The following is a 15,904-nucleotide window of genomic DNA, read 5'->3' on the forward strand; positions in this document are numbered from 1 at the left end:
GGTCGCATGATACAGAACGAAGATGCCATGGTGTGATGAAATTATGAATGGGTGTCTTGTGCGTGTCTGAAAGGGGGACACTGAGTGCAGAAGCCTCCTCCCTAACTCTGAGAGAGAACGGTAAGGGAATAGATGGCCAGTTTAAAAAGAGTTGTAAATTTGATGTATCGTTCAAGGTGGGGTTAAAAGAATGGTTGGTCAGAGACACGATCTTGGTTACATACAACAGGTCAACATACTCCCGCTGATGCCCTAGGCACCATTTGTCGCACTCGACATAAAGACTTTCAACAGGGCCAGTGCGGAATGCGCCACATGAGAGGCGAAGGCCAAGATGCAGCACTGGGTCGAGCATTTTCAGTGCTGTTGTTGTAGCAGACCCATACACGACACTGCCATAGTCGAGCCGAGACCCCACCAAGGCCGTGTAAAGGCGCAGCAGGAGTTGTTTGTCGGCCCCATAAGATTGATGTGAGAGGACCTTAAGAATATTCATTGTTTTTAAGCATTTGCATTTGAGCTGTCTGATATGCGGGATGAATGTAAGCTTTTCGTCGAATAAAATGCCTAAAAACTTGTGTTCCTTGTTCACAGGAATCGACACGCTGTTAAGAGTGATGTCTGGGTCTGGGTGGACCCCACGCTTCCTGGAGAATACAACACAAGAGCTCTTTCCGGGATTAATTTTGAAACCATTTTTGTCTGCCCAGCCGGCAAGCTTCTTGACGCCGAGCTGGACTTGACGTTCGCAGATGGACATGTTACATGATTTAAAGGATATCTGGACGTCATCTACATACATAGAATAAGATATTGTGGGTGGCAATGCCTTTCCAAGTGAGTAAATCTTTACTATAAAGAGAGTGCAACTCAACACGCCACCTTGCGGCACGCCATTTTCTTGCACATGTACCTTTTACAGTGCAGAACCAACTCTGACGCCAAAGGTTCTTTCCGAAAGATAACTAGCAAGCGTGTTAACCATATTACCAGAAACACCGAATGACTTGAGGTCAGTAAGGATCCCATAACGCCAAGCGGTGTCATAGGTCTTTTCGAGGTCGAAAAACACAGTTAAACACAACTGTTTGTGAATGAAGGCATCCTTAATGCATGACTCTAGTGCCACAAGTTGATCATTTGTGGATCTCCCTGCCCTGAAGCCTGCCTGGCAGCTCTCGAGAAGGCCGTTATACTCCAAAAAGTACACGAGCCTCCGGTTTATCATCTTCTCGAGAAGCTTGCACAGAGAGCTGCTCAGGGCAATGGGTCGATAGCTAGCGGGAGAAGAAGGGTCCTTCCCTTCTTTCAAGAATGCTACAACTATGGCATCCCTCCAAGACTTTGGAATGTGCCCCAAAAGCCATATCTTGTTGAAAAGGTGAAGAAGTGTTACAAGAGTGTCTGTGTGTAAATTCTGTATCATTGTATATGTAATGTTGTCTGGGCCTGGAGTTGAGGGTTTACACGTGCTCAGGGCACCCCTCAGCTCATGAAGCGTGAACTCCGAGTTATAAGAAGTGGCTGACCTGTCATTGTCAGTAAAGGCTTCTTTTCGGCCACGCGTTTATGTTTCATGAAAGTGTTTGTGTAGTGTGCTGAACTGGAAACGTGTTGGAAGTGTTGTGCGAGTGTGTCAGCCTGGTCTTCAAGTGTGTCCCCTGTTGTACTGACCAGGGGCATGATGATGATAGTTGGGTTTTATTGGCGCAAGGCCGACTATGGGCAAAGAGCGCCAAAGAAGAAGTTACTGAATTATGATGAGACCGTACATACTAAAACATGTGACTAAAAGTAAAGGTGATGCAAAACAAAAGACAATGGAGATGGCTGGTGTATAGGGCCAGGGTGATTACACATGATATGACAAGAGCTGCAGAAAGTTTACCTCAGCTAAAAACTTAAAAACACGTTGACTAGAAAACATTGGTTCGTCGGCTAAAAAGTATGATGGGTGCAAAGGAATGTGTCGTCTGTATAATTCAGGGAAATGTTTGTGTCGTGTTGTGTCAAGTGCCTTGCATGTGATTAGTATGTGGACTACGGATAGGCCCATTCCACACCTGCTACACGTGGGTCCCGAAGTTCCAGTGAGCAGGTGGGAGTGCGTAACATGTGTGTGGCCTATCCGCAGCCTAGCCAGGGCGACTTCAGTGTATCTGTTGTGTGAGTCAGTTATGTAGCGTCCCAGTTGTGGTTTTATTACGTGTAGTTTGTTGTCTGTTTGTTGACTCCAGTGTAATTGCCATGTGTTACGAAGCTGTCGTCTGATGTGTGTCTTATGGTCGGTGTAAGGTACTGTTGTAATGTCAACTGTAGTCATGAGAGCAGCATCACCAGCCATATGGTCGGCGGCCTCATTGCCAGGGATTCCACAATGCCCTGGTACCCAGCATATAGTTATTTCAAGATTTGAGGCATATGCAGACATTATTACATTGAAGAGAGCATTTATCACATAGTTTTTAGATGACCTTCCTAATGACAGTGCCTGTACGACGCTTTGAGAGTCTGTGTAGACGATCGACTTTGGAATCTTATGTTCGAGGATGTGATTTGACACGAGTAAAATGCCATACGCTTCTGCCGTGTAAATACTGCTGTGAAAATTCATTGTTCTGATAACTCTAAAATTTGGTCCATGCGCTGCACAAGAGACAGTAGAATTAGTTTTGGACGCGTCGCTATAGAATTCTGCGCACCTGTACTTGTCCTGTAGGAACCGGAAGTGCTGCAGAATTTCATTCCTGGGTACCCTATTTTTTTCTACACGAATGAATGAGAGGTCGCATGTTACAGGACGAAGATGCCATGGTGCGATGAAATTATGAATGGGTGTCTTGTGCGTGTCTGAAAGGGGGACATGGAGTGCAGAAGCCTCTTCCCTAACTCTGAGAGAGAACGGTAAGGGAATAGATGGCCTGTTTAAAAAGAGTTGTAAATTTGATGTATCGTTCATGATGAGATTAAAAGGATGGTTGGTCAGAGACACGATCTTGGATGCATACAACAGGTCAACATACTCCCACTGATGCCCTAGGCACCATTTGTCGCACTTGACATAAAGACTTTCAACAGGGCTAGTGCGGAATGCGCCACATGAGAGGCGAAGGCCAAGATGCAGCACTGGGTCGAGCATTTTCAGTGCTGTTTTTGTAGCCGACCCATACACGACACTGCCGTAGTCGAGCCGAGACCCCACCAACGCTGTGTACAGGCGCAGCAGGAGTTGTTTGTCGGCCCCATAAGATTGATGTGAGAGGACCTTAAGAATATTCATTGTTTTTAAGCATTTGCATTTGAGCTGTCTGATATGTGGGATGAATGTAAGTTTTTCGTCGAAAAAAATACCTAAAAACTTGTGTTCCTTGTTCACAGGAATTGGCACATTCGCAAGAGTGATGTCTGGGTCCGGGTGGACGCCACGCCTCCTGGAGAATAGAACACAAGAGCTCTTAGCGGGATTAAGATTAAAGCCATTCTTGTCAGCCCAGCCGGCAAGTTTCTTGACGCCGAGCTGGACTTGACGTTCGCAGATGGACAGGTTACACGATTTAAAGGATATCTGCACGTCATCTACATACATGGAATAAGAGATTGTAGGTGGCAGTGCCTTTCCAAGAGAGTTCATTTTTGCTATGAAGAGAGTGCAGCTCAACACTCCACCTTGCAGCACGCCATTTTCTTGCACATGTACCTTTGACAGTGCAGAACCAACTCTGACGCGAAAGGTTCTCTCCGACATATAACTACAAAGGATGTTCAACATGTTGCCCGCAACACCGATTGACTTTAGGTCACTGAGGATACCGTACCGCCAAGCGGTGTCATAGGCTTTCTCTATGTCGAAAAACACCGTCAGACAAAATTGTTTATGCACAAAGGCATCCTTTATATATGTTTCAAGAGCTACGAGTTGATCGTTCGTTGATCGCCCAGCCCTGAAGCCTGCCTGGCAGCTCTCGAGGAGACCGTTGTACTCAAGGAAGTACACGAGCCTGCGATTTATCATCTTCTCGAGAAGCTTGCACAGGCAGCTGGTCAGGGCAATGGGTCGATAGCTAGCAGGAGAGGAAGGGTCCTTCCCTTCTTTCAAGAATGCTACAACTATGGCCTCCCTCCAAGACTTTGGAATGTGCCCCGAAAGAAATATCTTGTTGTAAAGGTGAAGGAGTGTTACAAGAGTGTCTGCGTGTAAGTGCTGTATCATTGTGTATGTAATGTTGTCTGGGCCTGGAGCTGAGGGTTTACACGTGCTTAGAGCAGCCCTCAGCTCATGTAGTGAAAACAGGGAGTTGTAAGAAGTCTGTGATTTGTTGTTGTCGCGTAGGGACTTCTTTTCACAACAGGCTTTATGTTTCAGGAAAGTGTTTGTGTAGTGTGCTGAACTGGACACGTGTTGGAAGTGTTGTGCGAGTGTGTCAGCCTGGTCTTCGAGTGTGTCCCCTGCAGTGCTGACCAGAGACAGGCTGTGTGTTTGTTGTCCCTTGAGTTTGAGTATTCGTGTCCATACTTTCCTTGTGTCTGTGTAGGAGTTTATTGATGTTATGAATGTACGCCAACTCTCTCGTTTTGCCTCACGGCGCACACGTTTTCCTAACGCCTTGGCCCGTTTGAACAAGAGGAGGTTTCCCGACGTGGGGTACCGACGAAGGATACCCCAAACCTTGTTCTGGGCCTCTCGCGCCCGCCTACAGTCCTCATTCCACCACGGCCTCCGCTGGTTGCGCGGGGCACCAGAGGCGTGGGGAATGGACCTTTCGGCGGCGTCGAGGATGTGCGCCGTGAGGAGTTGGGTAGATTCTTCAACGTGTAGGTGTCCTATGGATGTGTGGTGTAGTTTGGATGTCTCTGTAAATGTATTCCAGTTAGCTCGTGTTTCATTGAACCGATTATGGGAAGATGGACTGCATGGGCCTTTACCTATGTATGTAAGTGAGGTGGGGAAGTGGTCACTGCCATATGGGTCAGTTCCCACACCCCACTCGAGAAGAGGAAAGAGAACTGCGGAGCCAATAGCCAAGTCAAGACATGAGTATGTGTTGTGTCCTATGTTATGATATGTAGGCTGTTTACTGTTGAAAAGGCATGCTCCAGAGGATGTAAGAAACCTCTCTATCAGGCGACCCCGGGCATCCGTACGAGAAGAGCCCCAAAGAGAATTGTGAGCATTAAGGTCGCCTGTTAGAATGTACGGTTCGGGCAGCTGGTCAACCAGCGCCTCGATGTCAGAGCTCGAAACTGTAACATCAGGAGGAATGTATATGGAGCATACCGTTATCAACCTATTAAATATTATTAAGCGTATTCCTACAGCCTCAAGGATAGTGTTTAAAGTGACAGGGTGGCATGCTAAGGATTTCCGGACGATTATGGCCACACCGCCAGAAGAGTGTGTGCAGCCATCCCTGTCCTTTCTGAAGACCATGTAACTATTCAAGAAATTTGTGTGCTTGGAATTCAAATGTGTTTCCTGAACACACATTACACTTGGCTGATTAGCATGCAGTATTTCGTATACATCGTCAAGATTTTTAAGAAGGCCTCTACAGTTCCATTGAATTATGTTTTCTCTTCCCATTATTTAGTGTGAGAGCTACTGGAGTGTGTGTGTTTGTTTATGTGTCGTCTTTCGGGGCTGTGACTCTCGCCTTTTTTGGCTTGTCGGGAGGCTTTGGCGTCGGGACGCGTTCCTTGCGCTGCGTTGCAGGCAGGAACGGCCCGACATCCATGTCGTCGTCGGATGTCCGAGGGGTGCCCGACGGACCGGGCCCCCCGGACTTGGCCCCCCCTCGGGAGCCCTTCGTTTGAGCCGCCACCACCGAGGGCGTCCGGGGCGCCAGAGGTGGCACGGGCGGTGCGGTGGCGGTGGGAGCCGGTGCGGGGCCCGTGGTGTCCATGGCACTCTCCAACGGACTGGAGGACGGGGAGGCAGGGACGGGAGCGGCACCGGTCCCGACGGAAGAGGTTGCCACCACAACCGCTGCTGCCTCAGCAAGCGGCGTGGTGGTGGGTTGGGCTGCCAGAGGCAACCCGGGGGGGGCGGAGGGACCAGGTCAGACTCGCTGAACTGGGTCCCTGTGGAAACCAAACGCCGCTCCGCCCCCCGGCGAGCTGCGTCGGCGTACCTCCCCAGAGGGAAAGAGGCGAACCTCTTCCGCGCCTCTGGGAAGGTGATGTTTTCTCTGACCTTGAGATTGATTATTTTCTTTTCTATTTGGAACCTTTCGCATTTCCTGGAGTAGGCCGCATGTGGGCCCCTGCAGTTTGCACAAGTGAGGATGTCAGAATTACAGTTGTCGGTGGGGTGGTCCTGCGCGGCGCATTTCGCACACGTTGTTTTGCCGCGGCAAGAGGTTGTACTGTGCCCAAACCGCTGGCACTTGAAGCAACGGCGCGGGTTCGGAATGTAAGGACGAATGGAGCATCGAATGAAGCCTGCATTTATATATTGTGGAAGTGCCGAGCGGTCAAAGGTCAGGATAACGTGTTTGGTGGGGATTATCTTGTCATCCCTGCGCATCGTGATGCGCCGCATAGTTGTGACGCCCTGATCCTTTAGACCTTCGAGAAGGTCGGCATCTGTTTCCGTCAGGAGATCTGTCTCAGAAATCACACCCTGGGAGCTGTTTAGGCTCCTGTGGGGCGTGACCCTGATGTCCAGATCATGGATGCGGGTTTGAGCAAGAAGAGTGCGGGCTTGTTGTTCAGCATTGATTTCTACCAGGATTTCTCCGGTCCTGAGCTTTTTAGCTTGATATTTGCCACCTATGGTGCTTTGCAGAAATTTAGAGATCAAGAATACAGACATGGAAGCGACAGGTCGTGCTGAGTCAGCTGACTCAATCACAAGAAAACGAGCATAATTATTCGCCGTTCTTGACAAGACAGTTGTTGAAAGAGGTGGGTACAAAACTTTTCGGGGGCCGATCACGTTTGGGGGGTGTTTGTAAAATGCCATATGACACATTGGAAAGCAGGGAGACGGGGTACTTTCTTCTTTGACCTTACCCTGGTAGCCAAAGAGGTCCCGGAGCTCCCTGCCTGGTGAACAGACAGGGAGCCCATCCGCCGGAGCTTGACCTGGGCTCCGACGGCCACCGTTCGTGGTTTCTAACCCTCCACCTATAAACACATTGCCACGGTTGGATCCAGCGTATGTTTGGGGGCTCGGGGTCCGCGGTATCGCCAGTACCGTCACCAAGATTGCTCAAGGCGCCCCGTGCGGGGCTGACCAGGGGGCAGGCTGTGTGTCTGTTGTCCTTTGAGCTTGCGTATACGTGTGCAGACTTTGTGTGTGTCTGTGTATGAATTAATGGATGTCAAGAAGGTGTGCCAACTCTCTCGTTTTGCCTCACGGCGCACACGTTTTCCAAACGCCTTGGCCCGTTTGAACAACAGGAGGTTTCCCGACGTGGGGTACCGACGGAGGATACCCCACGCCTTGTTCTGGGCCTCTCACGCCCGCCTACAGTCCTCATTCCACCACGGCCTCCGCTGGTTGCGCGGGGCACCATAGGCGTGGGGAATGGACCTTTCGGAGGCGTTGAGGATGTGCGCCGTGAGGAGTTGTGCGGCTTCATCTACGTGTAGGTGTCCTATGGATGTGTGGTGTAGTTTCGATGTCTCTGTAAATGTGTTCCAGTTAGCTCGTGCTTCATTGAACCTATTATGGGAAGATGAACTGCTTGGGCCTTTACCTATATATGTAAGTGAGGTGGGGAAGTGGTCACTGCCATATGGGTCAGTTCCCACACCCCACTCGAGAAGAGGAAAGAGAACTGCGGAGCCAATAGCCAAGTCAAGAAATGAGTATGTGTTGTGTCCTATGTTATGATATGTAGGCTGTTTATTGTTGAAAAGGCATGCTCCAGAAGATGTCAGGAATTTCTCTATCAGGCGACCTCGGGCATCCGTTCTGGAAGAGCCCCAAAGAGAGTTGTGAGTATTAAGGTCGCCTGTAAGGATGTATGGTTCGGGCAGCTGCTCAACCAGTGCCTCGAAGTCGGAGCTCGTAAGTGCAACATCAGGAGGAATGTATATGGAGCATACCGTTATCAACCTATTAAATATTATTGCGCGAACGGCTACAGCCTCAAGGACGGTGTTCAAGGTGACAGGGTGGCATGCTAAGGATTTGCGGGCGATTACGGCAACACCGCCAGAAGAGTGTGTGCAGCCATCCCTGTCTTTCCTGTATACCAGGTAACTATTCAAGAAATTTGTGTGTTTGGAATTCAGATGTGTTTCCTGGACACACATTATACTTGGCTGATTGGCATGCAGAATCTCATACACGTCGTCAATATTATTCAGAAGGCCTCTGCAGTTTCATTGAACAATATTTTCTCTTCTCATTATTATGTGTTCAGAGCTCCTGGAGTGCGACTATTTATGTAGGGTCTTTCGGGGCTTGAACTCTTGGGAGGGGTTTTCTGGCCTTCTCTACTGACCTGGACGTCGCAGCCCGTTCCTTCCGCTGCGATGAAAGCCGGAAGGGCTCCACGGCCTTGTCGTCATCTGAAGGCAAAGGGGTGCCCAGCGGACTGGGCCCCCTTGACGTGGTACCCTTTCGGGTGTTCTTCGCCTGCGCTGCCACTGCCGAAGGCGTGGGGAGCACCACAGATGGCGCAGGCAGTGAGGCGGAGGAGGGGGTCGCTGCGACTGCCTCCGTCTCCATCTCCGTGCCCTCGCGTGTGCTTTGGGCCGGTGGAGAGGAAGGAGTGGATGCAGCGGCATCCCCAACAGACGTTGCCACCACAGCCGCTGCTGGGTGAGCGAGCGGTGCGGAGGCGGATTGGGCTGCCATAGGCAACCCAGGGGGGGGCGGAGGCGGGACCAAGTCCGACTCGCGGTACTGGGTCCCCGCCGAAACCAGACGCCGCTCCGCCCCCCGGCGAGCTGCGTCGGCGTACCTGCCCAGAGGGAAGGAGGGAAGCAGGCGAACCTCTTCCGCGCCTCTGAGAAGGTGATGTTTTCGGTTACCTTGATGTTTATGATTTTTTTTTAAAGTTGAAATTTTTCTCATTTCCTGGAGTAGGCCGCGTGTGGACCCTGGCAGTTTATGCAAAGAGACTGTTGCACGTTACAATTTTCGGAAGCGTGGTTGTGCTGGGCGCATTTCGCGCAGGTAAGTCGGCCGCGACAGGAGTTTGTGCCGTGCCCGAACTGTTGGCACTTGAAACAGCGCCGCGGGTTCGGTATGTACGGCCGGACTGAACATCGGATGTAACCTGCGTTGATGAATTCTGGAAGGGTGGACTTGTCAAAGGTTAGGATGAGGTGCTTTGTCGGTATTTGTTTATCGTCTCTGCGGATGGTTATGCGTCTGACCGCTGTTATGCCCTGACTACGAAGGCCCTACAGCAAGTCAGCTTCAGATTCATTTAGTAGGTAATACTCGGAAATCACGCCCTGGGAGCTGTTTAGGCTGCGGTGGGGCGTGACTAGGATTGGCAGATCGGCGATGCTGGTTTGAGCAAGAAGTTTATTGGCCTGATCATGGCTACTGACCTCGACAAGAATTTCACCAGTTCAATGTTTTTTGGCCTTATACGACCCTTTAACAATACCGTCAAGAAACTTTGAAATGAGAAATACCGACTGTGAAGCAAGAGGTTTTGATTGGTCTACAGATTTCATCACGATGAAGCGAGGATAGTTGTTCGGTTTTGGAGGACTCAAGTCAGGAAGTGGTGGAAAGGAAACTTCGGTGCGGCCCCTTTTCGGGGGCCGATCACGTCTGGGGGGGTTTGGAAAATGCCATATGATACATTGAAAAGCAGGGAGACGGGGGTACTTTCTCCTTTGACCTTACCCTGGTAGTCAAAGAGGTCCCGGAGCTCCTTGCCTGGTAGACAGGCAGGGAGCCCATCGGCCGGAGCTTGACCAAGGCTCCGACGGCCACCGTTCGTGGTTTCTAACCCTCCACCTATAAAACACATTGCCACGGTTAGATCCAGCGTATGTTTGGGAACTCGGGGTCCGCGGTATCGCCAGTACCGTCACCAAGATTGCTCAAGGTGCCCCGTGCGGGGCCTTCCGCGACCGAGTCAGTCGGCCCTACGTTTAGTCCGCCGGCCGCCGACGGGTCGTCGTAATTCGCTCGATCAGTTGAAACTAAGCCACAGCACATTTGTGAATGGAAGAATGTGCCTTTCTTTACTTTGTTACTTTATACACTGTATCAAGCTCCGAGCCCCGGTCGCTCCACACAAGCGCTGCACAAGTGCACATGCGACGCTTCGCTTACTTTTTTGAGCAATCTCGGTGACGGTACTGGCGATACCGCAGACCCCGAGCCCCCCAACATTAAACAATTGAAATATAAATATCTTAAGGCTCTCAACATTCAAAAATCCTGTCCCACCAGTGCTATGGAACCCCCGCACGGGGAACCTTTAGTCATCTTGGTGACGGTGTTGGCGGACACCGCGGACCCGGACCCCCACACTCACGGCGTCACCGACCGTGGTAATGGGTTTTAAGGTGAAGGGTAGAAACCACGAAAGGTGGCCGTCGGAGCGCAGGTCAAGTTCAGGCGGATGGACCCCCTGTCCGTTTACCAGGCAGGGAGATCCGGGGCCTCTTCAGCTATCAGTGTAATGCTGACGAAGAAAGTACCTCCGTCCCCTGATTCTATACTATGCCATATGGTATTATCTAAACCTCAACCCAAACGTGATCGGCCCCCGAAAACGGGCCGCACCGAAGATTCATTTCCACTTCTTTCAAGAACTGTCTTTCAAACAACAGTTAACAAATATTCTCGTTTTCTAGTAATTGCGTCAAGTGCACAGAAAGATCTGTTGCTTCATTGTCCGTCTTCTTGATATCGAAGTTCCTGGCAAGTATAATTGGTGAGGCGTACAAAGCCAACAAACAAAGAACTGCGCAATTTCTGGTCGAAGTCACCACGCACCAGCAGGCATAAAAACTCTTGAGCCAGACCCGAATCGGTGATCTTAACATCAGGGTCACGCCCCACCGCAGCCTAAACAGCTCCCAGGGCGTGATCTCCGATCCCGATCTACTGAACAAAACTGAAGCAGACCTGCTGGAGGGCCATCGATATCAGGGCGTAACAGGGGTCAGTCGCATAAACATACGTAGAGAGGACAAACAAATACCCACAAAGCACCTTTTCTTAACTTCTCACAGGTCGAGCCTTCCAGAATACATCAATGCAGGTTTTGTGCGATGTCCGGTACGGCCTTACATCCCTAAGCCGCGGCACTGTTTTAAATGCCAACGGTTTGAGCATGGCACCAACTTTTGCTGCGGCCTCCTGACCTGTGCAAAATGCGGCCAACATGACCACCCGTCCGAAAACTGTAACACCCAGACTTTCTCCTATCCCAACTGCCACGGGCCCCACGAAGCGTGGTCCCCAACCTGTGAGAAATTTAAACAGGAAAAACAAATCATCAATGTAAAGGTCACAAAAAACATCACCTTCCCAGAGGCGCGAAAGAGGTTCGCCTCTTTCCCCCTGGGGAGGTACGCCGACGCAGCTCGCAGGAGGGCGGAACAGATTCTTGACGATGTGTATGAGATTTTACATGCCAGTTAGACAAGTATCATGTGTCTCCAGGAAACCCACCTCAATTCTAAACAAACAAATTTCTTAAATAGGTACATGGTATTCAGAAAGGACAGGGTTGGCTGCACCCACGCTTCAGGAGGTGTGGCCATTATCGCCCGGAAATCATTAGCATGCCACACTCTCTCTTTAAACACTGTCCTCGAGGCTGTAGCGATCCGTACAATAATATTTAATAGGTTGATAACGGTATGCTCCATTTACATCTCTCCTGATTTTGCACTTCTGAGCTCTGATTTCGAGGCACTGGTTGACCAGCTGCCCGAACCATACATGCTAACAGGCGACCTTAATGAGCACAACTCTCTTTGGGGCTCCTCCAGAACGGATGCCCGAGGTCGCCTGATAGAGAAGTTTCTTACATCCTCCGGAGCATGTCTTTTCAACAAAAAACAGCCTACATACCATAACATAGGACACAACACATACTCATATCTTGACTCGGCTGTTGGCTCCGCAGTTCTCTTTCCTCTTCTCGAGTGGGGTGTGGGCACTGATTCCAAAACAGTGTGGGCACTGAATCCACATGGTTCCAAAACTTCCTGGATGCGCTTTGTCCTTCTTCCGTATTTCTGCCATCCATTGTTCGCGTTTCTCCTTTATCTTTGCTTGCGCCATTTTCTGCACTTCTAGTTTTTTCCCACGGTAGATATCCCACTTCTCCTTCACTACCTCCGGTTCCATACCAGTTCTTTTTGCTTCTCTATGTTCTCTCGACGCCTTTCTTCGCCGGTCAATAGCCTCTTTTATTTCCTTATTCCACCAGCTTCTCGGCTTTCTATTCCCTTTCCATCAGTTTCGTTCCTTTGCTTCATTCATCTTACCCTTTATGAACGCAATCATTTCGTCGTGATCGCAATTTTTGCCTGGGTATTTATTGATTTCATCTTCCAATCTATCAGCGATGATCATTAACTGCTGATTATTCAATAGAGTGCAGCTCGACACGCCACCTTGCGGCACGCCATTTTCCTGCACGTGAACCTTGGAGAGTGCACAACCAACTCTCACTCGAAATGTTGTCTGACAAGTAACTAACAACAGTGTTTAACATGTTACCCGAAACACCGAATGACTTGAGTTCACAAAGTATCCTCTAACGCCAAGCGGTGTCGTAGGCCTTCTCGAGGTCGAAAAACACAGTTACACAATAATGCTTATGCACGAAGGCATCCTTGATGTACGAGTCAAGTGGTACCAGTTGATCGTTCGTGGATCGCCCACTGTGAAGCCTGCCTGGCAGCTCTCGAGAAGACCGTTGTACTCAAGGAAGTACACGAGCCTGCGACTGATGATCTTCTCGAAGAGCTTGCACAGGCAGCTCGTCAGGGCTATATGACGGTAACTTGAGGGGGACGACGGGTCCTTTCCCTAGGGCCTTCAAGAAAGCCACTACTATGGCCTCACTCCAAGACTGGAATGTGTCTCGAAAGCCATATTTTATTATATAGATGAACAAGTGTTTCAAGTGTGTCTGCGTGTAGGTGTTGTATCATTGTATATGTGATGTTGTCTGGGCCTGGAGCTGAGGGTTTACACGTGCTCAGAGCAGCCCTCAGCTCATGTAGTGAAAACAGGGAGTTGTAAGAAGTCTGTGATTTGTTGTTGTCGTGTAGGGACTTCTTTTCACTAGAGTGTTTATACTTCAGGAAAGTGCTTGTGTAGTGTGCTGAACTGTACACGTGTTGGAAGTGTTGTGCAAGTGTGTTAGCCTCATCTTGCAGTGTGTCCCCTGTTCTACTGACCAATGGCAGGCTGTGTGTCCGTTGTATTTTGAGTTTGCGTATACGTATCTATAGTTTGCGTGTGTCTGTGTATGAGTTTATGGAGGTTATGAATGAGCGCCAACTATCTCTTTCCCTCGCTGCGCACACGTTTTCCGAACGCCTTGGCCAGTTTGAACAAATGAGGTATCCCGACGTGGGGTAGAGACGAAGGATACCCCACGCCTTGTTCTGAGCCTCTCGTGCGCAACTACCGTCCTCATTCCACCACGGCCTCCCCTGGTTGAGCGGGGAACCAGAGGCGTGGGGAATGGACTTTTCGGTGGCGTCGAGGATGTGCGCCGTGAGGAGTTGTGCGGCTTCATCTACGTGTAGGTGTCTTATAGTTGTGTAGTGTAGTTTCGATGTCTCTGTAAATGTGTTCCAGTTAGCTCGTGCTTCATTGAACCCATTATGGGAAGATGAACTGCTTGGGCCTTTACCTATATATGTAAGTGAGGTGGGGAAGTGGTCACTGCCATATGGGTCAGTTCCCAAACCCCACTCGACAAGATGAAAGAGAACTGCGGAGCCAATAGCCAAGTCAAGACGTGAGTATATGTTGTGTCCTATGTTATGATATGTAGGCTGTTTATTGTTGAAAAGGGATGCTCCAGAGGATGTAAGAAACCTCTCTATCAGGCGACCCCGGGCATCCGTACGAGAAGAGCCCCAAAGAGAATTGCGAGCATTAAGGTCGCCTGTTAGAATGTATGGTTCGGGCAGCTGGTCAACCAGCGCCTCGATGTCAGAGCTCAAAAGTGTAACATCAGGAGGAATGTATATGGAGCATACCATTATCAACCTATTAAATATTATTAAGCGTATTGCTAGAGCCTCAAGGATAGTGTTTAAAGTGACAGGGTGGCATGCTAAGGATTTCCGGACGTATATGGCCACACCGCCCTAAGAGTGTGTGCAGCCATACCTGTCTTTCCTGTATACGAGGTAACTATTCAAGAAATTTTTGTGTTTAGAATTCAAATGTGTTTCCTGAACACACATTACACTTGGCTGATTGGTATGCAGAATCTCATACACGTCGTCAAGATTATTCAGAAGGCCTCTGCAGTTCCATTGAACAATATTTTCTCTCCCCATTATGATGTATTACAGCTACTGGAGTGTGATGATGATGATGATGGTTGGTGTTTCGTGGCGCAAGGCCAACGAGGGCAAAGAGCGCGAGAAAAGAAGTTATATAATGAAGCGAGGTGATTACCACACAAAGGTAGGTATAAAACATGTAAATCGGACATAGTAAAATCAATTAAAGGTAATGGTGATGGCCGGTGTATAGGGCCAGATTTGATTATGCGTGATATGAGATAAGGTAAAAACTTAACATCTGACAAATAATCAAACACACGTTTCATAGAAACACTGGCATCGTCACCTAGAAACAGCGATGGATGTAGTGGGATATGTTGTCTGTAGAGTTCTCTGAAGTGTTTGTGTCGTGTTGTGTGAAGTGCCTTGCATGTTATTATTATGTGGACTACGGATAGGCCCTCCCCGCACCTGCTACACAGGGGTCTTGGAGATCCCGTGAGCAGGTGGGAATGTTTTGCATGCGTGTGGCCTATCCGTAATCGAGCCAGGGTAACTTCGTTGTGTCTGTTGTGAGTATCAGCGGTGTATGCTCCCAAGAGTGGCTTTATAATGTGTAGTTTGTTGTCAGTCTGTTGATTCCAGTGTGCTTGCCATGTTGTGCGAAGGTGTTGTCTGGTGTCTGATTTGAGGTCGTTGTAGGGTATTGTTGCTATGTCAACGGTAGTTGTAAGGGCAGCAGCGGCCGCCATTCGGTCTGCGGTCTCATTATCTGGAATTCCAGAGTGTCCTGGCACCCAGCACACGGTCACCTCAAGGTTTAACGCATGCACAGACATAAGAGTACTAATGAGAGCATTGACCACATGGTTTTTAGACTTCTGTGAGGATAATGTACGCACAACACTTAAAGAATCAGTATAAATTACAGATTTCGGAATTCGACTTAGAACAATATGTTAAACTACAAGAAGTATGCCATAGGCCTCTGCCGTAAAGATACTTGTATTTCAATTCATAGTTCTACAGACATTAAAGGTGCCACCATGCGCAGCACAGGAAACAGTTGTGGCAGTTTTTGAAGCATCCGTGTAAAATTCAGCACACTTATATTTGTGCTGCAGGGACAAGAAATGTTGCACGATCGCGCTTCTAGGCACTCTGTTTTTCTCGACACTTATAAAAGATACATCACATGATATCGGGCGAAGCTGCCACGGTACTAGAAGTTCAGTAGCGGAGGTTTTGATGGTGTCTGAGAACATGACATCAAGTTGCGACGCTTCTTCTCTTACTCTGAAAGCGAAGGGAGCAGAGACTGATGGACGATTAGTACGAACTTGAGATAAGGATGTATCATAAAAACTGATGTAAAAGGATGGTGAGGCATTGATGAGATTTTAAAAGCATAAAGCAGGTCTGTGTAGGCTCGCTGAGGTTCTAGGCTCCATTTGTTGCCCTCTACATACAGACTTTCGACTGGACTAGT

The sequence above is a fragment of the Haemaphysalis longicornis genome, unplaced genomic scaffold (assembly GCF_048455015.1).
Source record: "Haemaphysalis longicornis isolate Haplotype H1 unplaced genomic scaffold, Haemaphysalis longicornis Haplotype H1 scaffold_5, whole genome shotgun sequence".
Classification (NCBI taxonomy): Eukaryota; Metazoa; Arthropoda; class Arachnida; order Ixodida; family Ixodidae; genus Haemaphysalis; species Haemaphysalis longicornis.